Source organism: Hipposideros armiger, unplaced genomic scaffold (assembly GCF_001890085.2).
Source record: "Hipposideros armiger isolate ML-2016 unplaced genomic scaffold, ASM189008v1 scaffold_336, whole genome shotgun sequence".
NCBI lineage: Eukaryota > Metazoa > Chordata > Mammalia > Chiroptera > Hipposideridae > Hipposideros > Hipposideros armiger.
Genome location: NW_017731686.1, coordinates 1,766,133 through 1,792,222, shown reverse-complemented (window position 1 = coordinate 1,792,222; position 26,090 = coordinate 1,766,133). Strand labels below are relative to the sequence as shown.

Sequence of the window (26,090 nt, the reverse complement as noted above, 5' to 3'; positions counted from 1 at the left end):
ACCTGGAATAGTATGTTATAGAACCTTTTGGAAATTAGCTTTATTTCATTCAGCATAATTACCTGGACATTCATCCAAATTGTTACATATATAGTGTGTTCCTTTTTATTGTTGAGTAGTATTCAATAGCATAGATGTATCACAGGTTGTTTAACCATTTACCTGTTGAAAGATGTCTAAGCTGATTTCCAGTTTGGGGCTATTATAAATAAAGCTGCTATGAGCATTTGTGTATAGGCATTTATGTGAATGTAAGTTTTCATTTCTCTGAGATAAATGCTCAAGAGTGTAATTTCTGGGTCATAGAGTAATTGCACGTATAAGGTTTTTTTTTTAAGAAAATGTCAAACTGTTTTCCAGAAATGCTATATCATTTTACATTCCCACTCGCAATGGTGATAAGTGATTCCATTTCTTTGCATCTTTACCAGCATTTGATGTTGTCACTATTTTTTATTTTCGCCATTCTGGTAGATGTGTAGAGATATCTCATTTTGGCCTCAATTTGCATTTTCCTGATAACTGGTGACACTGAACATCTTTTCAGATGCTTATTTACTATGTCTATATCCTCTGCAGTAAAATGATTGATCACGGTTTTTGCACATTTTCTAACTGGATTTTATTTTTACTGCTGAGTTTTGAGAGTTCTTTATATATTGCAGGTACTAGACCTTTGTCAGATAAGTGGTTTGCAAATATATTCTCCTAGCCTGTATCTTCTCTTCTCATCCTCTTCACATAGACTTCTGCAGAGAAAAAGTTTTTAATTTTAATGATGTCCTTTTTACCATTACTTTTCCTTCGTGGTTCATGCCTTTGGTATCAAGTCTAAGAACTCTTTGCCTTGCCTTAGATCCTGAAGATTTTCTCCTATGTTTTTTTTTCTAAGAATTTTACAGTTTTACATTTAAATCTATGATCTGTTTTGAGTTAATTTTTACAAAAGATGTGAGGTTTAATTTGAGGTTCTTTTCTTTTTTTAACCTATGGATGTTCAGTTACACCTGCACCATTTGTTAAAAAGGCTATTCTTCCTCCATTGAGTAGTTTTTGCACCTTTGCCAAAAATCATTTGGCATATTTGTGTGGGTCTATTTCTGAGTCTTATTCTCTGTTCTGTTGATCTATGTCTGTCCCTCCATCAATATCATGCTGTAGTTATAATAGTAAGACTTAATATTCCATAGTGATTCCTCGCACTTTATTCTTGTTCATCAAAATTGTTTTAGCTATAGTATGTTCTGTGACTTTCCACATGAATTTTAGAATAAGTCTGTGTACAGCTATAAAAAAAAGTTCTAAAATTTTAATAAGAAGTGCATTAAGCTTGTATACAAAATTGGGGAGAATTAGCATCTTTATCATGTCAAGACTTCTAATCCATGCACATGGAATATTTCTCCATTTATTTATCTTTAGTCTACTTCATCAGCGTTTTGTAGTTTTCAGGATACAGATCCTGTACATAGTTTGTAAAATGTATACCTAAATATTTCATTTTCTTTGGAGCTATTGTAACTGGTATTACATTTTTAATTTTTGTTTTCATGTCTTCATTGTTCATATATAGAAATACAATTGAATTTTATATGTTGATCGTCTATCTCATAAACTTGCTGAACTAACTTATTAATTCTAGGAGTATTTGGAGGTTCCCTAGAATTTCCAACCTAGAACATCATGTAATCTGCAAATAGAGGCACTTTTATTTCTTCCTTCCCAATCTTTTCTTTTTCTTGACTTACTGACGTGGCTAGAACTTCTAGGACTATATTAAATAAAAGTGGTGAGAGTGGACATCATTGCCTGATTTCCAATCTTTGGGGGGAAACATCTAATCTTTTACCCTTAAGTATAATGTTAGATGGAAGTTTTCTGCAGATGCTCTTTATCAAGTTGAGGTAATTCCTCTCTACTCCTAACTTACTGAGCATTTTTTTTCTACTCATAAACGAGTACTGAGTTTTGTCAAAACTTTTTCTATGTCAATTGATATAACCACATGATTTTTCTTCTTTAGCTTGTAGATGTGATGTATCATATTGATTGAATTTTGAATGTTGATAGCCTTGCATGTTTGGAATATATCCTGCTTGGTCATCATGTATAACTCTTTCTGTATATGGTGGGATTCAGTTTGCTAATATTTTGTGATAATTTTTTAATCTAAGTTCATAAAAGGTATTAGTCTGTAGTTTTCTTTTTCTTTACTGTCTCTGGTTTTGCATCAAGGTAATATTATTCTTAAAAAATGAATTAGGAAATGTTCCCTCTTTTTCTTTTTTTCTGTGAAATAATGTAAACTTGGTGTTAATTCTTCTTTAATGTTTGGTAAAATTCTCCAGTGGAACCATCTGGACCTGGAGGTTTCTTTTTCAGGAACTTTCTAATTATGAATTTAATTACTTTAATGGTTATAGGGCTATTCCGATTATCTATTTCACTTTGGGTGTGTTTTGTTACTTTATGAGTTTTGAGAAATTGCTCCATTTTTTCCTAAGTTTTTGGATTTATGAGGATTAAGTTGTTTATAGTATTCCTTTATTTTCTTTTTCATAGCTGTACAATCTGTAGTGATATTACATATATATTTTATGCCTGATATTGGTGATTTGCATTTTCTATTTTTATTTTTGTCACTCTTTCTAGAGGTTTACTAATTTTATTGACTTTTGTTAAAGAACCATCCTTTTGAATTGATTTTCTCTTTGTTTTCCTACTTTTGATTTCATGGATTTCTGTTTTTTATTATTTCCTTCTGGTTGCATTGGGTTTATTTTGTTCTTCCATTTTCTAGTTTCTTGAGGTTGGAATTTAGGTTTTGGATTTAAGATCTTTCTTCATTTCTAATATCAACATCTCACACTATAACTTTACCCTTTCAGCACTGTTTTATCTGCATCCCACATATGTGGATGTGTTATATTTTTGTTTTCATTTAGTTGCATGTAATATTTTTTAAATTTCCTTTCAAACTTCCTCTTTGATTCATGGATTATGTAGAAGTGTGTTGTTTCATTTCCATATCTTTGAGGATTTTCCTGTTGTCTTTCTGTTATTGATCTCTAGTCTGATTCCATTATGATCAGAGAACACACTCTGTAGGATTTCATTTATTTTGATTTGTTAAGGTTTACGTTATGGCCTCAGATATGGTTTATCTTAGTGAATGTTACCTAGGTGCTTGACAAATGTATATTCTGCTGTTGTTGGGTGGTGTGTTCTATAAATATCAGAGTCCAGAGTGCTAACCATTACACAATGGAAACTATAAATATCGATTAGATACTGTTGGTTGGTTAGATCTATATTCTTGCTGATTCTTTATCTAGTAGTTCTCTTAGTTGCTGAAAGTGAGTGTTGAAGTCCCCAACTATAATTGAAGATTTATCTATTTCTCCTTTTAGCTCATATTTTTGCTTCATGAATTTTGAAACTCTTCTTTGGTGTGCATGCATTTTGTATCTTCACATCTTTCTGGTGGATTGATCCTTTTATCATTATGCACAGATAATAATCTTAGTAGTAGTCTTTCTTCTGAAGTCTACCTTATCCTAATATAGCCATGTCTACTTTTTAAAATCAATCTTTGCATGGTACATCTTTTTTTTATTTTCAATCTACCTATGTTATTGAATTTGAAATGACATTCATATAAGCAAAATATTGTTAGAATTTGATTTTTTAAACCCACTACCAACTCTGTCTTTTGATTAATGTCTTTACACCACTTACATTTAACATAATCATTGATGTTAGTGCCTAAGTCTGCCATTTTATTGTTTTCTTTTTATTTCCTCTGATTATCATTCTTCTGTTTCTTTTTTCTTCTTTTCCTGTGGGTTACTTGAACATTTTTTTGTGATTCCATCTTGATTTATTTATACTATCTCTTTGTATAGTTTTCATAGTGGTTGTTCTAAGTATTGCAATATACATATGTGACTTATGTTATGGTATCAAAATTGTACCATTTCCAGTGAAATGTGGAAAACTTCCTTCCATTTAAGTCCCATGACTTTCCTAACTTTTAGTATCATTGTCTGGAGTATCAGATATTGTTAGAATTGGAATTTCAATCATCAAATATGATTTATAAAACACCTGAGAGGGCCGGCCGAGTGGCGCGATGGTTAAGAGCTGGCTTGGAACGCCAGAGGGCCCCGGTTCAGATCCCACATATGAGGGCCAGTGACACTGCCCTCCACAGCTAAGATGCTGAACAACAGCTCAACCTGGAGCTGGGCTGCCGTGAGTCACCGGCAACGGCGTAGGCTGCAGCCCCTGTGGCAGTGGGTTGCCATGGGCTACCGTGTGTAGCCAGCAGCCAGCATGAGCGGCCAGCAGCTGCAGTGAGTGGCCATCCAGAAGCTGGCGACTGATCTGCCTCGCCCGGAAGAGCGCAATGATGGTGCCAGCTTGGGCCAGTGAAGCAATGTCCTCCACAACTAGACTGAAGAACAAAAGGACAGCAACTTGTCTGTTCCCCTTCCCCCAATTCTCCAGCACTGTTCCCATCCCCCAATTCCCCAATAAAAATCTTAAAAAAAAAGTGTAAAAACCATTTTTTAAAAAAAAAATAAATAAATAAAAGGATTTTTATGAAAATATTGCTAACATATAACATTATATTAGCTTCAGGTATATACCATAGTTATACAACATTTATATACCTAAAGAAGTGATCGCCATGATAAGTACAGCAACCATCTGACACTGTACAATGCTATCACAATATTATTGACTATATCCCCTATGCTGTATATTACATTCCTATGACTTATTTATTTTATAACTGGAAGTTTGAACCTCTTATGTCCTTGCACCTTCCCCCTGTTTTTAATTTTTCAATTACAGTTGACATTCAATACTATTGGTTCTTTTTTATAACTTCTATTCCTCTGCTGATATTTTCTATTTTTTTATAATGCATGGCTCTCCTCACATTGAAGACAGTACCATTAGATCCCAGGAATGGAAATGAGCCTACTTAGGCTGCCTTCTTTTGCAAGGTTGGGTATCAGGGAACCGAGGGCCTCGGTCACTTTCTCCCATGGGTAGGGATGTAAGATGTCCTATGTTTTCATTTTCAGTCCTAGGGTTTTAAACCACCTCACCTTCTTCTTATCACCTTTCAAAGTTCTCTTTGGTTGTGTCTGGTGTCATTTCTAGGGTTTATAGTTGTGGTTAACAGGGAGGAGCAAAGAAAAACCTATTTATGCCATCTTTTCTGGAAGGGACATCAGGTGACTGGCTTTTAAGGCCTTTTATTGTTTGTTTCCAGGGCAGGGTATTCTTTTTTTTTTTAAGATTTTTTTTTTTAATTGGGAAATTGGGGAAAGGCAAGAGGGTTGGGGAATTAGGGAAGAGAAACAGCCAAGTTGTTGTCCTTCAATCTTAGTTGTGGAGGGCACAGCTAGCTCAGCTCCAAGTCCAGTCACCATCCAGCCACCCCACGGCAGCTCAGGGCCACTCAGCTCAAGGTGCTGTGTTCAATCTTACATGCAGGAGTCCAACCGGAAACCTTGTTGCTAAGAGCACACACTCTAACCGCTGAGCTCTCCGGCCTCCTGTTGGCAGCTCAGGGCCACTCACCTCAAGGTGCCATGTTGAATCTTAGAGCAGAGGATTCTTAATCTAAAGTTGACTTTGTGCCTTTGTGTGTATCCTGGAGCTTTCACATGTGTATTAATGGGTACCACAATGAAAAGGGTCAAGCCCTACTCTCAGAGCATCCTCAACTCTGGGGCCAGCTGCACAGCCACACCAGCTAAGCCAAGATGAAGAGTTTCCACTAAAGGGTTCAGCTAGGCTCCTTGCTGTTCTTGTCTTCCTCCCACCCAGGAAACCAGAGCCTCAGGGGCTATATATTTGTCAGAACCCTGAGCTTACGTAGCTCCTAGAATAGAAGTTCTACAAGAACAGCATCTTAATGCATTTTGCTCCTTGCTATATCCTTGGAGCTTAGAGCAGTGCCTGGCATAGAGAAGTTGCTCAGTAAACATTTGTGTGAATAACAGTTGCCCTGGTGCTAAAGTAGTCTGAGAACACCCTGCAGTCCCCAAACATCCTTCTGAGCCCAGAGCTCTTATGGAGAAGGGAGATTATTCAATATGGAATGGAGGCCTCATGGAGACGACCCTATTCAGTTTAGATCTTTCCGGGATACTCCTGATTATACAGATTTTTTGGAGGATTCAGACCTGAGCAAGTAGAGAGGAAAGACCAGATGGAGGTTGTGCCCTATACAATGGCATACAAGGACCAATCATGGGGCCAACCACATCTTCCTGGAAAGGATGTGGACATGCATCCATCCCTCACTAACTTCTCCCACCCACCCCAAACTTTTCTAGAAACTATCAGGTAGACAGTATACCATCACTATTCAACTTCACAGCCAGAGAGAAGGAAGCCTTCACAGGAAAAGACCAGATGCCTCTGCAGCTCTCTGCTACCATCATTAGTACATGGATGATGGGGAATCACAGTTTAACTAAAGGCTTCCACTCGGCTTTATTTCCTCTCCTCAACATGGTAATTGCTTTGCTTGTATTTCCTTTACCTTTGATTCCCGTGCACATGAACAAAAACATGACATAAGAAGAGAGAAGAGAAAACATGCATTTCTAAGAGGACTGGAGTCTGACAATTGTTTGAATGCATGTGCACATTTAACAAGATGGTAGATTACACCATTAGTTTATCTTCAGAGTAATAAAAACTACCATTCAGGAACCAAAAACCTCCTAGTGGTTTATTGAAATGATTCCCTCTTGCATTGCATTATCACCACACTTTACTATAACGAGAAAAGTATGTCCCAATACAACATCAGATAGTGCCAAATATACAGACTTACAAAAGAAATAACCCACCTGGGAAATGGGGGGTAAAAAAGTGAGGAAAATGCATCGAGTGAGAGATGCTAACTAAAGCTCTGGTAAGAAAAGTAAGCAATGACCCTATGAACAACTGATTCTCTTCAGTGGTCAAAAACTCACTCAGGAGGGTGAGTGGAGAGGAACTACAGTTTAACGTGTTTTTGTTGATACCCTCAGAGACCTAGTCTATGCAGGAGACACAATTAAGATTTGCTGAAAAATTCCTCACGTGGCAAAGAGAGCATGTGTTTCAATGATGCTGCTCAGGAATTATTTGGATGGGACTCAAAGACGCTGGGAGCACAATGCATGCCTATGTCATGTTTGGAAAGTTCTAGAACAGGAGGCATTTGACGTAACTGCTTAGAGTGATCCTTCACCAACTGGTGATCCCTTTCCTGTGAAAATTTATGTAGGCTTTTTCTGTATTTATGTATTTTTTTTCCTTTGGAATTTTCAAACCAGGAGAATTTAGGAGTTTGAAATCAAGTACACAAGAATTGAAAATCACTTCAGATAGTTTCTTACTGACTCCAAGTAGTAAATCAAGAAGTTTCTGAGCATTCGGATGGAGGAGCACACAGATGAAAAAAAGCAAAAAACCAAAAACTTCTGGGTATGTGTTCTGAACCATCTGACAACCCCAACCTGGTCCTCCCATCATTCTCCATCTCAAGGGATGCCACGACCCCAAACACATTTCTCATGCAGAAACCTGAGAGGTATCCTTGACCTTACTCTTCCGCTCCCTCCTCTCACACATATCCAGTCATTCGCCGAGCAGTGGCACGTTGGTTTTATTTCCTAGTAACTTTTCAATCTGTCCAGGTCTCCTTAGCTCTGCCTCCACACATCACCCCTCCAGTCACCCTCATCTCGGCAGAAAATAGCCTTGAGACTGGCCTCTGCTGCTTTCACTCTTATAGTCCTCTAATCCTGTCTCAGCCCAAACGGCAGAAGAAATATTTTCAAGACACAAAGCTGATTATATCACTCCGTTCCTTAAACCCTTCAATGGCTTCCTACTGCCCTTTCTTTGGATGACCTATCAGGTTCTGTATGATTTTTGTCTTGACCCTCAACATAATTTCATGCAGCTCAGGGTTCATTCTGGGTGCTGCCACAGCCCTCTTTTGTGGCCTGTGCCCCCTTGAAGTTCGCTGTGTCACAACTCTAAGTGTGTGTACATTTAACAAGAGTAGGAGGTTCCACTGTGACGGATGGGTACCTCTCTCTGCCCACATTCTAGCTCTTCAGCTTCACTATCCTTCCTAAGTTCCCTGAATATACTGTGATGACCATTTGCCACCTGACATCTGCACAGACCGCTCTCTTGGTCTGGAATGCTAATCTTGGCTCTTCCAGAGCTTATCTTAAATATCTGCTTAGAGCAGATCCGGCCCTTGCTTTTCATTCCTTAGCATTCTGTTCTTCTCTGAATACTTCGTGATTTAAAAAATGCGGTGGGACATTATTTGTGTGATGAATTGTTTTACAACTGTCTCTGCCATTACAATAGAAGTCCCATGAGTGCAGAACCGCCATGCACCCGTGCTCCTGGCTCCATGCCTTACACAGGGTAGGTGTTCAAGGTTTGTCAAATAAATAAATCATCTGGTGGGAAAATCAAAACAAACTTACAAAGAAACCTCAGGGGAGTACAATCTTGAGAGTTTGCTAGTGAGAAAGTGATGACAAATGGAAATTAATTGCAATCTGCCTTTTAACTCATTAGAGATCAGTAAAAGGTGATCATTAGTATTTGGTTGGAGGGAGTTCTTGTTATTATATTTTAGTGAGCACAAACATCTATCTATACAGGATTTAGGGGGCTCTGAAAGACTCCCACCCTCGGATTCCTCTTTGACTTAGTTTCCTCATTTGTGGCATCCAGTTTTTTTTGTTTGTTTGTTTTGTTTTTTGGTTTTTTTAAGCTGAGCCATCCTGCTACCTGTTGGCAGCTCAGCGGTTGCTCAGCTCAGGCTGGACTCGAACCGCTGTTGCTCAGAGCTCAAACTCTTGAGCGAGCTCTTAACCAACTGAGCCACTCGGCCGGCCCCATGGCATCCAGTTTTTTATGCAGAGGCTGCATAGGGCAGTGGCTTCACATCTGGGGGGTTTTCCAAAATACTGATGGCTTTGTCCCAACCCAAGAGACTCTGATGTATTAATTTGGGGGCAGGTCTCAGATAACCTATAAGAAACCTAACTGGGTCTCCATATCTGGGGACTGAATTGGCCAAGAAAAAGTGATTTTCCAAAGAAAGTGAAAAGTACCATATGGAGTGGGTAATATGGAAAATAATATCTGTGAGACCCACTGTGTTACCGAAAGCAAATATGTGTTGTGTTGGCTCAGATTTGCTCATCTGCTGCTATATTTCTCTCCCAGTGTCTCTTTACTGGCAATTTTCTAAACTATCCTTATGTTCAAGGTTTTTAATAAAAACGAATCCCTTCATTAACCTATATTTAAAAGTGTATTGCTACAGAAAATCAATGGCACCTGACAGCAAATCCACAGAGCCAAAATGAAGCAAGTTCAACTTGGTTTCTCATGACCATATGCCCTGTACACTTATCACCCACATTTTCTTTTATTATAATCCTTGTAATTCTATTTTCAATAAATCTTATGACAATTACTTATAAAATCACATTTATATTTAAATTTTTATTCTCAAAATAAAGACAAGGCTGACGTTTGCAATATTACAGAACCCTCATGAGCGGCACCATGCTCAATGCTATATGATAGGCTGAACAGTCACTCAGAAAGATCATAGAGGATGCAGATAGTATATATATTTTTTGTAAGATCTAAATTTAAAGGGTGGGTGGGGGAATCACTGCTTACCAAAGAAGCATGTCAAATGACTAAAAAAGTTAAGGCAACCATTGGAACCAAGGGAAAAAAAAATAAACCTGGCTCCTTTAACAAGGGAAAAAGTATCTCAGATCCTCGTTGAACATTCATTCATTCACTCACTCATTCATTTATTCATTTATAGGGTGCCCAGGATGTACCAGCCCTATGCATGATGTACTGTCCTCCTGAGATAGGACAGCTGCACACATCCCAGTCTATGCTGCAAGAGGGCAGAACTGAGGGGGGAGCAGATTGCTGTGGAGTCATGGAGGAGATAGAGGTTCTCCAGGAGAACTAGGTTACTCCATTCCCCAGAGATGTCTAACCCTACAATAGTGGGCTGAGCACCATGCCTGGCCTGGCCCTACTGAATTAAGGAGAGATGAACCGCACTGTTCTCTTGACAGTCCTTGGGCTGGATGTGTGGGCATAACACTCAAAATCTGTTTAACACATTGCTCTAAAGGCCTCAGAAAGTCTTACTTGCCACTCTGGTATGCCAGAGCTCTTTCCTAAAGGGCTCCATCTGACATGTACAATGGTTTTCCTAAATCACCTCATAATTATAATTTGTTGTAATTAAACTTTAAAAAGATGTAATAAATATTACTTTTTTTTCCCCAGCAAAGGCTACCTGAATGCTGTGTGCCATGCACTGTGCCACATGCACGGGCAACAGAAGAGAAGGAAGCACAGCTTTGGTTTGGAAGCTTGCCATTCAGGGGCAGACCGAGAAAAAAACCAAGCAACACATCTCGTATGATATGTGCAGCAGTACACGAGATGGCAAACGAGGCAGACCAGGAAGCTCTCCTCAGCGAGTCATGTGTAGAGCATATATAGGCACTGAATGCTAATATCAAATTTCACTGATGAAGTCACAGAGGTGCTACGACTTCTCCGCTTAAGCAGGAGGCGGAGGCCTCGCCCCCTCCTCCATCACCATCCCTCTGCAGGTTTTTCTCTGTCTCCTCCCACCAGGCCAATGACGCAGTCAGGAGGGCCCTAAGTCCCTTCTGGTTGGGGAGGCGGCTTCCTCCTCTCTGCAAGGTGCAGAATGGAGCCAGGGCAAGACCTGGGTGAGAGGAAGAAGGTGCTGATGAGCGCATGCGCCTCCCGCTCCAAGGACAGAAGAGCAAGTGTGCCCCAGTTCACCATCTTGGAACTAACAGACATTTGGGGCAAACCGCCACCTATCGTTGTTCTTGCAAACAGTCCTGGGGAATCGTGATGTTCAGAGGTGGCTAGACGAAAGGTTGGAAATTCTATTGCTTTCTATTGGCAAGCCAACTAACAAATTATACCGACTGCTTGAATCTGCCGCTCTTTGGATGCTGAACATTAAAAGCCCTTCCGGAAATGGCCGTGAGTTCAGCATCCATTCAAAGAGAAGCGAGAGCAGCTGGTTTTACTCGGGGGCGTTCACACCCAAGGCTTCTCAACATTCTCTTCAAAGCCATCAATTTGATTCTGGTAGCTCTATCCCAATCTGCTAGCACAACCGTGGCTTTCGCCTCCAGCCTTAAAGGGTGGAAAATACTGCCAGACGGTCTCCTGTGTGTATATTTTTGTCTGAAACAAAATTCTGAGCCCCAGGGGAAAGTCCCTCTTAGTGACACTCAAAACAAATCCTCTTGCATTGCCATTCACAGAGGTGCAGCCGGGGAAGAGCTGGCCCCCAGAACGATAGCAGATGGTGGGTGTGGAATTGACTGAAGGGGCTTCCTGATAGACGCTGGAGGGAATGGGCAGGAATGCGCTTCTCCGCCTGGGAGCCAGGCCTGTGATTCGGGGCGTGCATATTCACAAAGGCCCCAAAAGAGAATGAACAGCCAGCTTTGAACACATCTTCTGTGTGGAAAATGGCCCAGGGAAGATGATGAACGCAGGGCAGCAGGCCAGAGGACCGCACCATTTGTCTGCGGGTTTTAACACAGGTCTATTATCTTTAACAGCTTCACGCTTACATCCAATTTCAGTCCCAGAGCAATTTTCAGACCCGGTTCCCTCTGAACAGAGTGACGGACTTACCAACATGCGGAATAGAATTGATTCTGTTGTGGTGGCTAGGAATGACAAACACCGAAGGGATCAAGAAGCTGAAAAGGAAATGTTTTTTCATTGTTTACCTGCTAGGCATCATTTATTCTTTTCGGTGCCTTGTAAAGGTATATGTTTTTATGAACAGCACTTTTAAGCAAAGGCCATTGTTATCAATGCCTGTATCCTGCCTGTGGTGTTTCTGATGAGCTGACAGAATGGACACCCACGATACAAAACAAAATGACAAAAAAGCAAAAACCAGGAAATACAGATTGGCTTCTCATTTCCACAACAGCCAACTAGAAAATATTCTACCCTAGAGCTTTAAAATTATTAAACCAGTTTTTAAAGGGAGAGATGACGCAGAAACAAGATCTCCATTTGCCCTCTACAATACCGAAATTCACCCAATCTAGAAATGTACCCAGCACTGCCAGAAAATTAGAATAGGGGCTTCTTTCTTTCTTTTTTCCTTTTTAGACCTTCCATCAGCTTGCCTGGGGTTTATGCTCCTGAATACCTGTTTACTTATGAGATACAGGCCAGACATCCATTTGGCGTGGTAGGCACCCCTCAATTATGTTCAGGGCTCTGGGCCCCTCAGCTGATGCCCTGTAGCACAGTGACCTTCCTGGGACACAGAAGTCACTTTGCTACCTCACCCAAGGCTGGTAACTGTCCATAGGTGGTCAGGTGCCAGCCTGGTTCTTAATCGCTTGAATATAAAGATCATGTGCATCTTCAGCAAAATTCCTAGTGCCTTACAGACAACGCCTCGGCCATCTGCCTTTCTGCCCTGCCCGTTTGTCTCTGTTCATCATGCAAAGTGCTCAGATCGCTACAGGGAAAGAGCTCTGAAGTGCGTTTTCTCTGGGTCACCACAGTCCCCTCGTTTCCACTTATAAAGGACACTTAGAGGATCGAGAGCAGCGCGTGCTGCCCACCCCTGAGCCCACAAGGGGCAGTAGGTGCAGTGTCCCCCTCCCGTTCAAGGACAGTCTTTATGAGTCATGCCAAACAGAGCCTCTCCACCACTTTCTCCTCCCCCATCTTCAAAGTATCCTCAGCCCCCTCCAAATAAACACACATAAATAAACAAAATGCTTCCTTTCTTCACCAAGCCTACTGACCTGGGAGAAGGGGAAGGGTGAGCTGGCTGTAAATTAGACTTTGCCTCCATCTGTGTTTTGACCCTGGGTCTGAACACATCAGCAAGCAAGCAGCGTCTCCGCCAGGGAGAGGAAGCATGAAATCTGAGGTTCTTTTGTGTGTTTCCCACCCCCAGACTTCAGTTCAAGAGGACCCTGTGCCGCTCCCACACCAGGAAAGAGAGGCATCAATTGGTCTGTTCCGTGGAAATTCTGCTGTTTATGGAGGAATATGATTTTTCAATTAAAGTAGGGTTGACATACAATATTATATTAGTTTCAGGTAACAACATGGTGACTCGCTGTTTATATACCTTAGGATGTGATCACCATGATACGTCTAGTAACCATCTGTCACTGTACAAAGTTATTGTGCTACTAATGACCTTACTCCCTGTGCTGTACATTACATCCCCGTGACTGATTGATTTTATTCCTGGAAGTTTGTACCTCTTACTGCCCTTCACCTTTCTCACTCACTCCTCCCCGCCCCCATTTCTGGTTTTGTTTTGTTTTTGTTTTACTATGTCCCTCACAGCCCCTTGTCAGATCCAGTCTTTCTTTTTTTTTCTTGACCTCAGATTTGAACATAAGTCCTCACCAGGGGTTCATGATTTATTTCCATGAACCTAAGCAGCCTGTTTGTTCTACAGAATTCATCTATTTTGATTACTTTTTTATTCCCATCAAGCCACCCCTTCCCCTTTGGCAACCATCAGCTTGTTCTCTGTGAATGTGTTCCTGTTTTGTTTTGTTAGAGTCTACATATATGAGTAAGTGAAATCATACTCTATTTGTCTTTCTCTGTCTGACTTATCTCACTTAGCATAATGCCCTCAAGGTCCATTCATGTTGTTGCAGATGGCAAGATTGTCTTGTTTTTATGGCTGAGTAATATTCCATTGTAGACATGTACCACATCCTCTTTATCCATCATCTATTGATGGAAACCTAGGTTGCTTCCTGAAAGAGCCAAGACATTGGGAACCAGAAAGTTCTGTACTAAGAATCTGGGACCTTATTTAGCTGGGTATTTTTGGAATTTAACATTTCTGAGTCACAAGATCCTCTTCTGTATAACGCAGAGGATAATAGCATCCTTCTGGGTTCATTGAGAGGATGAAGATAAATATGTCTATATTAGTGATCTTTAAAGTGGGGTCCCTGGACCAGCAGCATTAGCATCACCTGGGAATATATTAGAAATGCCAACCTCCGCCAGAAACTCTGGGGGTGAGGCCCAACAATCTTTGGTATTCACAAACCTTCCAGGTGATTCTAATGCACCCTCAAGTTTGAGAACCACTGGTCAATTTCAAGTTCTATTACAGGATTTGGAATGATGAATGCTTGGTAAATGATAGCCTTTATTTTCCATCTCCCCATCCAGAATTAAAGAAGTGGGGCATCTTACAATTTTGCCGTAACCTATCACAATTCAATTCAATTGAAATATTTGCAGAAATGGAGGCTCAGTGCCTGGCATTGTAGGGAAACAAAGTGAAGTGCGTGAGGACAGGTTGCACTGGGCTCCATGTGTTACCCTAAGGGTCTGGGCTTCCTTTCTGAGGAAATACAGGGAGACTGGAAATCATTGAAACTGCCCGCATTTCACTGTGCCAATTCTCAAAGTTTTCTGCTACACTTGTCTGTGAGTGAGGAGATCTTCTAAAACTAATTCTGCTACTAATATTTTTTTTTATTGGGAAATTGGGGGGATGGGAACAGTGCTGGGGAGTTGGGGGAAGGAGAACAGACAAGTTGCTGTCCTTTTGTTCTTCAGTCTAGTTGTGGAGGACGTTGCTTCACTGGCCCAATTGGCACCATCATTGCGCTCTTCCCGGGCGAGGCACATCAATCGTGCCGGCTTCTGGACGGCCGCTCACTGTGGCTGCTGGCCGCTCACGCTGGCTGCTGGCTACACACGGTAGCCCATGGCAACCCACTGCCACAGGGGCTGCAGCCTACGCCGTCGCCGGCGACTCACGGCAGCCCAGCTCCAGGTTGAGCTGTTGTTCAGCATCTTAGCTGTAGAGGGCAGTGTCACTGGCCCTCATATGTGGGATCCGAACCGGGGCCCTTTGGGGTCCCAAGCCAGTTCTTAACCATCGTGCCACTCGGCCGGCCCCACTGCTACTAATATTTTATATAATCTTAGGCAACTCGATTTCTGTGATCTTTGCTTTCTGTATCGTCATTTTTAAAATAAGGGCTTTAGAGCAAATGTTCTCTCGTCATCTGTATGAGGTGGTAGAACAAGCAAGTTCAGATGTCACCCAAGCCAGGGTTTGGAGGACAGCCTTGCCCCGCCCTGAGCTATATGACCTCAGGTGAATCATGTAATGATGGTGGTCTTTGGTTCCCCCATCTTGAAAGGAAAGACAACAGCTCACCTCACACGTGTGTCTAGCAGATGAAATGACTATGCGTGAAGATGCAGAAGGAACAGCCCACATCGCAGATCACAATATCAAAACTGATCAGATCAGATGGGGCTGCTGTGGAAGGCAGGACACAGCAGCGGAAATCTCTACAACATGGCAGGTGTTTGGTTGCGCGTTTGCAATGGCAGGGAGCACGGAAGGGGCAGTTCACCTGAAGCAGGCCGTCCAACAGCTGTGCGAGTCAGCTGGGGAGGGACTGTCCAGGGCTGGGCAGGCTGACGGCCCCAAGCAGGACCTGGGCTCCACGTACAGCGGGCTTGTAGGGGAAACAAGGACTGGAAGAATGCGGCAAACCTGGCGGGTTCTAGGGAAAGACAAGAAAACCATTGCCTAGCTCACCCCTTGTCACACGAGATACCTGATGAAATACCAGCAGACCTGCTTGAGATTGTCCCCAGAACACAGGTAAGGCCAAACCTACTGCCTCCCAGTGTTCACTGTCTTGGGCTAGAAAAAATGGGATCAGACAAGGGAAGAAGGGCCACCAGTTCTGATCCCCGGGTTTCCTTGGTCTTGTCGTCAGTGGAGACATTTGGGGGGTGTAGGCGATCACCTTTGTTAATGACCATAGGCAAGCATCCACGTTGAGTGCCTAACTGACTTCACAGTTTGAGAAATGGAAGCTGAGAAAGCCATGTAATTTTTACCCTGGAACATTGAATGGCTGACAAAGGCCAATACAGAATTCAGCTTGTGTTGCCCAATTTGCTCTGGGTGCCACACTCTACTTCCTCCGCATGGTTAGATACAGAAGATTTCCTAAGTTTTAGCCTTTCTCTTTTTTTTTTATTCATTACCAGTAGGTCACATTCATTTTTTTACACTTCCCGAGATGCTTGCATTTTGCACTACCTACCTTTGTCAATCTTTATGAATCTTAATGTTCATAAGCATTTTTTTCTGCCTTCCTATCTTCCACCTTATTTTTTTCTAGGCTAGGTATTCATTTTTAAGGCATTTGGCTTCTTTCTTCTGCTGCTGGATGGTTGTTATTATCATTATCATTATTATTATTATTAATTTTTAACTCCCCAAAGTCTCCCCTCTTTCTACCTTGCTCACCTCCTCCTTTCATCACACCTGCCCAACAGAAACCAGCGTGACAGGACAGCGAGAGCTACACTCACTTCCACTGCACAGGCCCAGGGTGCTGGGCAGATGATTCGATGGTGAGGACCCTTCCTGCATTAAAGGCATGGTGCCAAATTTGAAGCCAAGGAAACAATTCAAGACTGGCATTGCCTCTAAATTTAGGACAGGTTGTGTTTTACTACTCTCCATATTTGAAAAACTACAAATATCAATTCATAACAAAACAGAACCCTATCACTCATAGAGGAATTGTGAGTCACAAATTGGGTTAAGTCTTGGAAATTCTCAAGGTTGGTTGTATGGTGCTACTTTTACTTTGAAGGGAAGTTTGGCTGATGTCATAGCAACTGCTGGGGGCAGCCCTGGATCTGGCTGTAGGTCCCTGACCCAGGCCTGCAGCTCAGGACAGGAAAGAGGGTCCAGCAGGGATATAGAAGCCCCAGTTTCCTCCCTGAACCCTACTCAGAGAGGCGGTGCCTCTTCTGTAAGAAAGTATCCACCTGTGCCCTGCCCCTGGCCCCCTGCTCCTTAACCCTCCAAATGTCTCCCTCAGCCACCACACCTGGGGTCCCTACTGGTTAATTTCTGTCACAACCAGGCATCTCTCCAGCAAACCATTCAGACAGAAACACCGAGACAAAGGAAGGGCATGCCATCCCAGGGCCTTTGGCTCTCTGGTCCCCTAGAGGCTCTGCTCTGCTTTTGGAGTGCAAGAAAAGAAATTTGCTGTTGCTGCAGTCTGCTTCTAGGAAAGAGTCAAGTAAGAGTTTGACACTTTTTAGAATACAAAGCTTGCTGCTGGGCGACAACAAAAGCCTTAAATTGGAAAAGAAACTCTAGATAAGTCATATGTATTACCTAGATTTTTCCTGAAGATTTACAAATAGGGTCCTACTCTGAGAAAATTGTTATAACGGCCCTAAGGAGGAGAAAAATCTCTCCTCAGCGAGCAAAGACTATTTTTCCTCATCCACTTGAAGGTAAGCTTTCCTGCATAAAGTTTACAAAACAAGCACATTCACCTTTGTGATCTCAGCTGATACTTCCAGGTTTGGTGCTGAAGCCTTGCTCTACACCTGGATAGATCCTGGACATTCGTTAAGCCCCAGAGCAGCTGACTGCTGCCTGCCCCTCCCCCCACACGAGCTACCGCGCCTCTGCGTTGCCGTGGCAACCTGCATATTTATTTATCACAGCACTTACTACATTGTACTGAAATACTTTACTCAGCTACTAGCCTCATTCGCTGCTTAGTTTTTCAGGGGTGGCCATCTTGCTGATTCATATTGACCACGTTGAAATTTACCTGTTTCCCATGATCCTAGAAAACAGCAAAGGTTAAGAAATCTCCCATCCTTTGTGTTCCAGGAAACAGAGGTGAATGCAAGAACCACCCTTCCCATATGACTTAGATAAGACTCACACAGATGCCCCCTCCCTTGTTCACCTGTGACAAGGCCAGACACCACTTGCCATTCTTTGCCTCGTAAATGATTCACTGACCTGCTAGTCCCCACTAATTAATTGGAGCAAAATGCTTGTTAACCACATTTGGTTAAGAACCTCTCTTTCCCCTAGGCCCTAAACATTGGCTCATCCTCACCTGGTATCAGGGTAACACCTTTTCTGATCTGTGGATCCTGCCACCCTTTAAATCCACTTCCCACACCCTGTTCTTTCTCGTGTGTTTGCTCCTCCCTATGAAAGAAAACGTCTTGCCTGACCCTTGAGGCGCTTGGCAGATCTTATGTTCAGAGAGTCCTCCCTATTGCAGTAGGGGAACTCAAGGAAACTCAAGATTTTTACACAGCACATGTCATCTGTAAGCAGAAATTGCTTCTGCAAAGTACAGCCGTCCATTCCAAGACTCTGTGGCTTCCTGAAGACTGGGCGAGGTGACTACATGGTACAGACTGTGATCAGGGATTCTTCCTCTTTTTGCTACTCAAAATTTTTTTTTTTTTTTTACTTTTATTAGCATTTATTTGATGTTGAATTTACTCCCGGGCCATAAGTTTTTGTTTCTTCAGTTTCTTCTGGGAGGTCTTTTTCTTCTGCGCAAACTCCTCTTCTGGTTTAGGAACAATTTGTTCCTTTTCAGTTAGGATCATCTCAATGTGGCAAGGAGAGCTCATGTAGGGGTTGATCCGTCCGTGAGCTCTGTAAGTTCTTCGCCGCATCTTGGGAGCTTTATTTACTTGGATGTGCTCTATGACTAGAGAGTCTACATCTAAACCCTTAAGTTCAGCATTACTCTCTGCATTTTTAAGCATGTGCAGTAAAAATTCTGCACTCTTTTTGGGCCACTGACCCTGCGTCCAACCCCACTGTTTGGCCTGGGCACACCTCCCACCTCCACCATTGTAACGAGGGAAGGGCACACATTGTTTTTGTAATGTGACGTCCTTTAGATACTTGGTGGCTTTTCGGATATGCATACCCTTGATGGCCTGGGCAGTTTCACGAGTGTTCTTAAAATGAACCCATAGATTCAAACCTCTCGATTTACATGATTTCGTGAGGTTCTCCGGGTCAAGAGAATAGCGAACCATTTTGAGAGGTCACCTCAGGCCGCTTTCAGGAAGAGCAAAATTTTTTTTTTAAGCAACTAAATTACCTTGCAGTGGTGTGTGTTTGATTCTATTTCTTCTTCTTTTTTAATAACAGTCACAGAAGGAAATTTATTCATTCAACTTGTTTTGTAAACAAAAATAGTGTACAAACACTTCCTGCTTTTTCTTTGGTATCTTTTTCCATCTATATTTACACATATGTTTAAGACACATATGTTAAAGACATATTTCATTTCCAGATGTTTGATTCTTTTTTAGACTGCCTTTTTAGCATTGTGCAATTTTAAATAAGTAACTAAAACTTGTATAAATCTTAAATTATTAAAAAGAATTATTTCCTCCCCTTGCAATAAACTTTTTTGATTAAAGCCTCGCTTTACTAAGTTCAGCTTTGTTTTTTCTTTGGTATTTATTCTTACACAGGGGCATTTGGTAAAATATTTTAAGTTGTTGTTGCATTTGTTAGTTTTGAAACTCAATTTTTCTGATTAATAATTAATCCCAAAGTTTCCTTTCTATTTTATTTCTTCCTTGCAGGCCCCAGTTAGTCATGTATTCATACATCAGCATCTTCTATTATCCTTGAGATTTTTACAGGACTTTGTAAAATGTCACAATTAGATGATTGCGCTTTGATTTTTAAAGGGGTTTTCTAATTATAGTTACTTCTTACTATGATGTTTACCAATTTGTCACTGGATATGTAGACACTGTATTAAACTTTCTAATTTCCCTATACTTTATTCTTACCCTAATTTAAAGGGTATTTTAAAATGTTTTTTGCTTCCTAAACAATGTAATAAAAAGCATAATTAGTAATACATATGAAAGTAAGTGGACTCAAAAACTTTAATGGCATTAAAGACAATTCATAGGTTTTTAAAAAATATTCACTCACATTATCAATAATAGACTCATAGGTTAGGATAAAGAAACTATGTGACCAAAACTAAATAAACATTGTTAGGGCTTCCAGTTAAGCATGACAGATTGAACATATGAGTTTATTTCTTCTCCATGCAAAGTCCCGTTTACATAAGATTAGAGGAAGTTTTTAAAATGCATAACCTAGGGAACGAAGAGAACGTATGAAGAGATGAGAGCAAATGAGACATACCAACAAATTTTGGAAGTTGGCAAGCAGAGGGACGATTGGCTGCTGACCTTTACAGACCAGAGAGGGGAAGCCAGCAAGAAGCAAGTCAGTTCACACCACAAACTCCTGAAATTGCACAGGAAATAAAAGTCTTCTCCGAGGGCAGGGATAGGTGCTAAACCCAGAGGAGTCCATGGAATGTGTGTAAAGGAGTTAGATACTCAGGCGCCCATTTAGGAGAAGAGGGGAAGTTTACTCTCTGAGGGGTTGGGACAGAGAGAGGCTGCAGGGCACCAAGCCCAGCTGAGGCTGGGGCCACTGGCCAAACGGGGTTAAGTGAAAGTCGATTTCTGAAACTGCAAAACTACCAGCTCTCCTTCCTCGCCCAGCTCCCAGAGAGCTGTCAGCCACCTTTGCCCCCAGTCAGGATTGGGAGGACTTCTCTCTGGGGATTCCGACCTACTCAGGGAAACATGCCTACAGGTACTGACATTTGGGAGTCCTCCAAGGAAAAGGACAGCTTGCCACCTTGTCATGCCACCATGGTGCTCCCCAAGTTGACAAGCCCTTCCCATGCGTGCAGAACTTCCACAGAGGCCTTTAGTGCTCCCACTCTTACAGATGACTTGGCCACGGGTTGGCAACAAATGAGGAAGCTAACATGGAGAAAATGAGGAACTGCAAGAAGGAGAATTATAATTAATATCCTGAGAGAGAATAAAAACATTGTGTCTGTGGTGGGGGGGGGGGAAAGGAGTAAGATGTTGCTAACAACAATAATCAAGTGTGCCCTTAGGAAAAAAAAGTGCGACATCATAGGTGGGGAAGGGCAGAGAAGGATTATGTTTAGAATGTTCAAAGAAATCTAAAAATATATATTCTATATAATAAAAAGACAAATTTAAAAAGTGAAAGAAAAAAGTAAAAAAAAAATTAGACGTTAACTTCTATAAATCAAAGATTCAAATGACAAGAGTTACAAAAATAAACATCACAGAAAATGGAGGAGGGGATTAGCAACAAAAAATAATAATAAAGTACAAAATTTTCCCTGGCCTTAAGCACATGAATTTTCAGATTGAATGGGCTCCCAGAGTGTTCAACTGAGTAAATGGAAAGGACCCAGACCAAACACATCACTATGAAATTATAGAACACCAGGAAATATCTCCTGAGAGAGGCCCCAGGAGAGAAGAAATGGATCCCATGTGAAGGACCAAGGATTAAAACACCACTGGATTTAGTGGCAGCATCGGGAGCTTGAAGACAATAAAGAAAACTTCAGAATTTCTAACCTACAAATTTGATGCCAAGCTTAATGTAAAGGTGAAATAAAATATTTTTCAACCTCCAGTGTTGCTCCCTTCTCAACAAAACAATGAAATAAACTAAGAAAGAAAAAGAACTGGGGCTGGCCGAGTGGCACGTTGGTTAAGAGCTGGCTTGGGACTCCAGAGGGTCCCGGTTCGGATCCCACATATGCGGGCCAGTGACACTGCCCTCCACAGCTAAGATGGTCAACAACAGCTCCACCTGGAGCTGGGCTGCCGTAAGTCACCAGTGACAGCGTAGCTACAGCCCCTGCTGCAGTGGGTTGCCATGGGCTACTGTATGTGGCTGGCAGCCAATGTAGCCAGCAGCTGGTGTGAGCTGCCAAGAGCCACTGTGAGTGACTGTCCAGAGGCCCATGACTGATCTGCCTCACCCGGGAAGAGCGCAGTGATAATACCAACATGGGCCAGTGAAGCGACGTCCTCCACAAATAGACTGAAGAACCAAAGGGCAGCAACTTGTCTGTTCCCCTTCCCCCAATTCCCCAGCGCTGTTCCCCTCCCTCAACTCTCCAATAAAATCTTTTAAAAAAAAAAAGAAAAGAAAAGAAAGAAAGAAAGAAAAAAGAAAAAGAACTGGGATTTAGAAAATAGCAGACAACAAAGTTCGTGAAGCAGAGTGGGTTCCAAAAGCATGGAGAAGAGAGGTGATAGATCACAGCGGGGCTGGTGGTTTGGACAACTGTGAAAGAACGGACTTCTCCAACAAAACAAGACAGAGATATTAGCGACTGTGTTTGAAGTTCCTGAGAGGATATTTAGTCCAGCCATCTGGGGGGTGAATTACTGATAGGTGCACACACATGGGCCCCTAACATTTGCAGACCAGGCGAGGGCTACCCCTGGATGGAGACAGCAGCCCGCAGCCCACTCCCCTCCTCCTGCCCTTTGTCTCCTTCCACCACCGGGGTCTTGCACAAGCCTGTGGACATCACTACAAGGCCAGGTCCTTGGTCAGTCCTTAGCCTTGGAGCGTCCACACAGCAGCACCATCTGCCTTTGCAAGGAGGGGACTGAAAGGGGACTTGGGACCCTCTGAGCCGGGAATTCTGGAGTCCAGGGTGTCAGAAGCAAGGTCTAGGAGGGCAGGCTGGCACAGGTTGCAGATGGGCATGTCCTAGTCCCCTGGGCCCCTGTGGATCCCTTGTCACAGAGGGATGAGAATGGGGGAAAGTCAGGCTCTAAAGTTCATGGCCAAAGACAAAGGGACTTTGCTGCCTGGGCCTAAGGGCAGTGCTGAACGCATAGAAATATCAAGTAAACTCTTATAAAAGCAATAACTAACTTAAGGAAGGCATAGCAAAACGTTGTCTAAGAAAGGAAATCTCATCATAGTTTATTACTGTTAAAAAACACTTAAAGTATAATCTGTCTTTTTAATATGGCTCAGCTATGAATATTATTTATATTATTACAGTAATATAAACACTAAATATTGATTTTGCCCCCAATTTTTTTCACTATTTTGAGAGTTTGGAAAGAAGGAAAATTTATGCGCAAGGTGGGAATTAAGCTTTCATAGTAGGATTACTAAATATTTACTAAAAGTAAAATAATCAACAAATAGCAGTACACGCATGTCAGTTCAAACTATTCAAGTAAATACCAGAAGATACATATAAAATGGTTGAAATTTTTTGCTTCTGAACAAAGGAATTAGAGGTAGAGAGATACTGTCTACTGTTCAAAAACTATCATTACGTATTTAACTTTTAAAATGATTTATATTATTACCTTGATGAAATAAAAATTAAATTAAAAGAAAAACAATCATTGGAAGGAAATATTTGGAAAAAATGAATGAGAAAATAAAAAACAGAGTAAATATAGAACTGTCAAAAGAGAGGGCCAAGGGCCGGCTGAGTGGCTCAGTTGGTTAAGAGCTCGCTCAAGAGTTTGAGCTCTGAGCAACAGCGGTTCGAGTCAGCCCGAGCTGAGCAGCCGTGAGCTGCCAACTGGTGGCAGGATGGCTCAGCTAAAAAAAAAAAAAAAAAAAAAAGAGAGGGCCAAAATTTTTTTTGGAATAGAAATAAAGACAAATAACAAGTGAAAGAATGTACTGGCCCAACTTGCCGGCATCATAATGAAAATGACATTTTACACAGTGCACCATTCTGCAAAGCTTTCATGGCTTGCCATTTATTATTTTTATTGCCTTAATTTATTCCTTACAACATGCCTCTGAGTTAGTCTGTGGTAACATTTACCAATTACCCAGCGTAAATAGAGTGTAGGGTAAGGATGGAGGGGCATTAATAACAAAAGACAAATTTTTGTTTCCAGGAGACTCACCTCCTACTGAGAGACAACAAACATATGTGGGGAAGCATGAAAACACAAATTAGGGGCACCTAGAAATCCATGTAAGGCAAATTAGAAATGAACACGCGCAATGGAAAACTTCTGAGGCTTTGGGGAATTCGCAGTCTGAAGGCGGCTTGATGGAAGTAATGGATTTGTATGATACGTTGGACAAAGGAAGAAAAGAGGTCTTGGGTGGAGATAAGGGAGGTGATATGAAAGAGTGAGATTGGCTGTGACAAAGTCAAAGGGGACAGCAGGCAAGTTGCTAGGACAACCTGCCCACCCTGACCCAGCTCTCACTTGCTGATGTTAATCCCGCCCATTCTGTGTGTCCAAGTTGACTCCCACCTTCCAACTCAAGCCCGATCTCCACCTGTGCCACAAAACATGCCGTTTTAGGAAAGACAACACAAATTTCCCTCTCTCCCTCACTGTGAACTGGGCTTCCACACTTCCATTTGGGACACTTTTAGGATTTTCTGCCATGTGTCCTGAACAAGTTTTCTCTGGATTAGAAAGCAGCCCAGAAACAGCATGGCCTTTGACATTGAATTTGCCTCAGAACTCCTGCTTTGCCTACTTACTACAGTTATGGTATCGGACACGTTCACAAAACTCCCTGAGCTTGTTTCCCTACCTGCAGATGGGGCATAATAATTGCCTGCTTTGCAATGTTCTTGAAAGAAGGGAGATAATGTAGGTGATGTACTTGCCAAAGGACAGGTGAGCAAGACATGGCAGCTGCTACTAGAATTGCCAAGGTTTTTATCACACTGTCTGACAATTAAGTTCGTGATCTCATCCTAGAAAAAGGGCTACATCCCTCATTGCTAAATATCACTATGGTCACATTTGAAGGACTCCCCTTGGGAAGCTAAACACCAATGCCAGCACCTAGTCCACTCTTCAAAGCAATTTTGGAACTCTTTTTCTGGAATGGCCATCAGAGCTGTTGTTGTATTACCCTTGATGTCCTGAATGTCATCAAAATATCATCTTTCTTTCAATATTTCCTTCATCTTTGGGTAAAGAAAGAAGTTATTGGGGGCCAGATCAGGTGAGTAGGGAGGGTGTTTCAATACAGTTATTTGTTTACTGGCTAAAAACTCCCTCACAGACAGTGCCGTGTGAGCTGGTGCATTGTCGTGATGCAAAAGCCATGAATTGTTGGCGAAAAGTTCAGATCGTCTAAATTTTTCATGCAGCCTTTTCAGCACTTCCAAATAGTAAACTTGGGTAACTGTTTGTCCAGCTGGTACAAATTCATAATGAATAATCTCTCTGATAGCAAAAAAAGTTAGCAACATCGTTGCAACAAGTTCACGAACTTAATTGGCAGAACTCACGTTTATGTAAACATTCTTTTCTCTATTAAACAATTCTTGAGGACAGGGACTTTGTCCCCAGGGTCACAGTGCCAGGCACATGGTGGATATGATTGAATCTGTAGATTGATCAAGACAAGCAAGGTAGTGCAGTGTAAGCTTAGAGGAGAATTCCATGCTACTAATTTAAGTGATTCTTAACTGCTGATGGTTGAGGGGAAATCACTGAATCTACCGTATTTTCCCATGTATGAGACACATCCTTTTTCAAAAACTTTGGGGTCTAAAAACTGGGTGCATCTTATACAGTGGTTGTAGAAATTTTTACTTGCATTTCCCGCTGAAGACGACGCAATATATGAAGACAGTGATTTGTCATCAGATACAGATGAGGACAAGCTAATCGTTGGGAGTTTTGACAATGATGAGGAATTATATGAATTTTATGATGAATAAAACTTGAGTTCAATAACTTCATGTAATACATTTTTTTCAAATTTCGAGCCCCAAATTAAGATGTGTCTTATACATGGGGAAATATGGTAATCCTGCCTAACTCAGGAGCTGGGACTTTTAGGTGTAGATTCAATGGTTCTACTTCCATTGTGACATCTCTTAAATGACAAAGAGAAAAATGCCTTCAAAAGTACCTGAAGAATATTTATTTCCCATGTGTACATAAGAATAAAATCATACAGAAAAGTTGTAACTTTTAAGCCATAGTTGGAATTGAAACTAGGAGCTTACTTTGATTTAATTCAGCTTACATACTGAGGGCCGACTAAATGTAACGCCCTGAGCTAGACATGAGAAAGCGGAGTATCCATCGTCTTTGACTTCAAAGAGCTTATAGAGAAAAGGAAATATTTACATTAAAAATAATTCTTAAAGTGGTCAGAAAATTTCAGTTCACCGTTCTATCCATTAGTAAGTAGAAATGTAAAATGAAGTTCTGGATTTGAAACAATAGAGCATTGT

The 26,090-nt window shown here is 41.5% G+C and overlaps 1 protein-coding gene and 1 pseudogene across 2 annotated transcripts in view; both read right to left on the bottom strand.

The window, feature by feature from the left end:
* The window catches only part of CLVS1 (clavesin 1), a 178,294-nt gene that overhangs the window by 117,004 nt on the left and 35,200 nt on the right, over positions 1 to 26,090 (bottom strand). The window lies entirely within an intron of this gene.
* Positions 18,457 to 19,044, bottom strand: LOC109392569 (60S ribosomal protein L17 pseudogene; annotated as a pseudogene). Its single transcript, XR_002126083.1, has one exon. The product of XR_002126083.1 is annotated as a 60S ribosomal protein L17 pseudogene (transcript).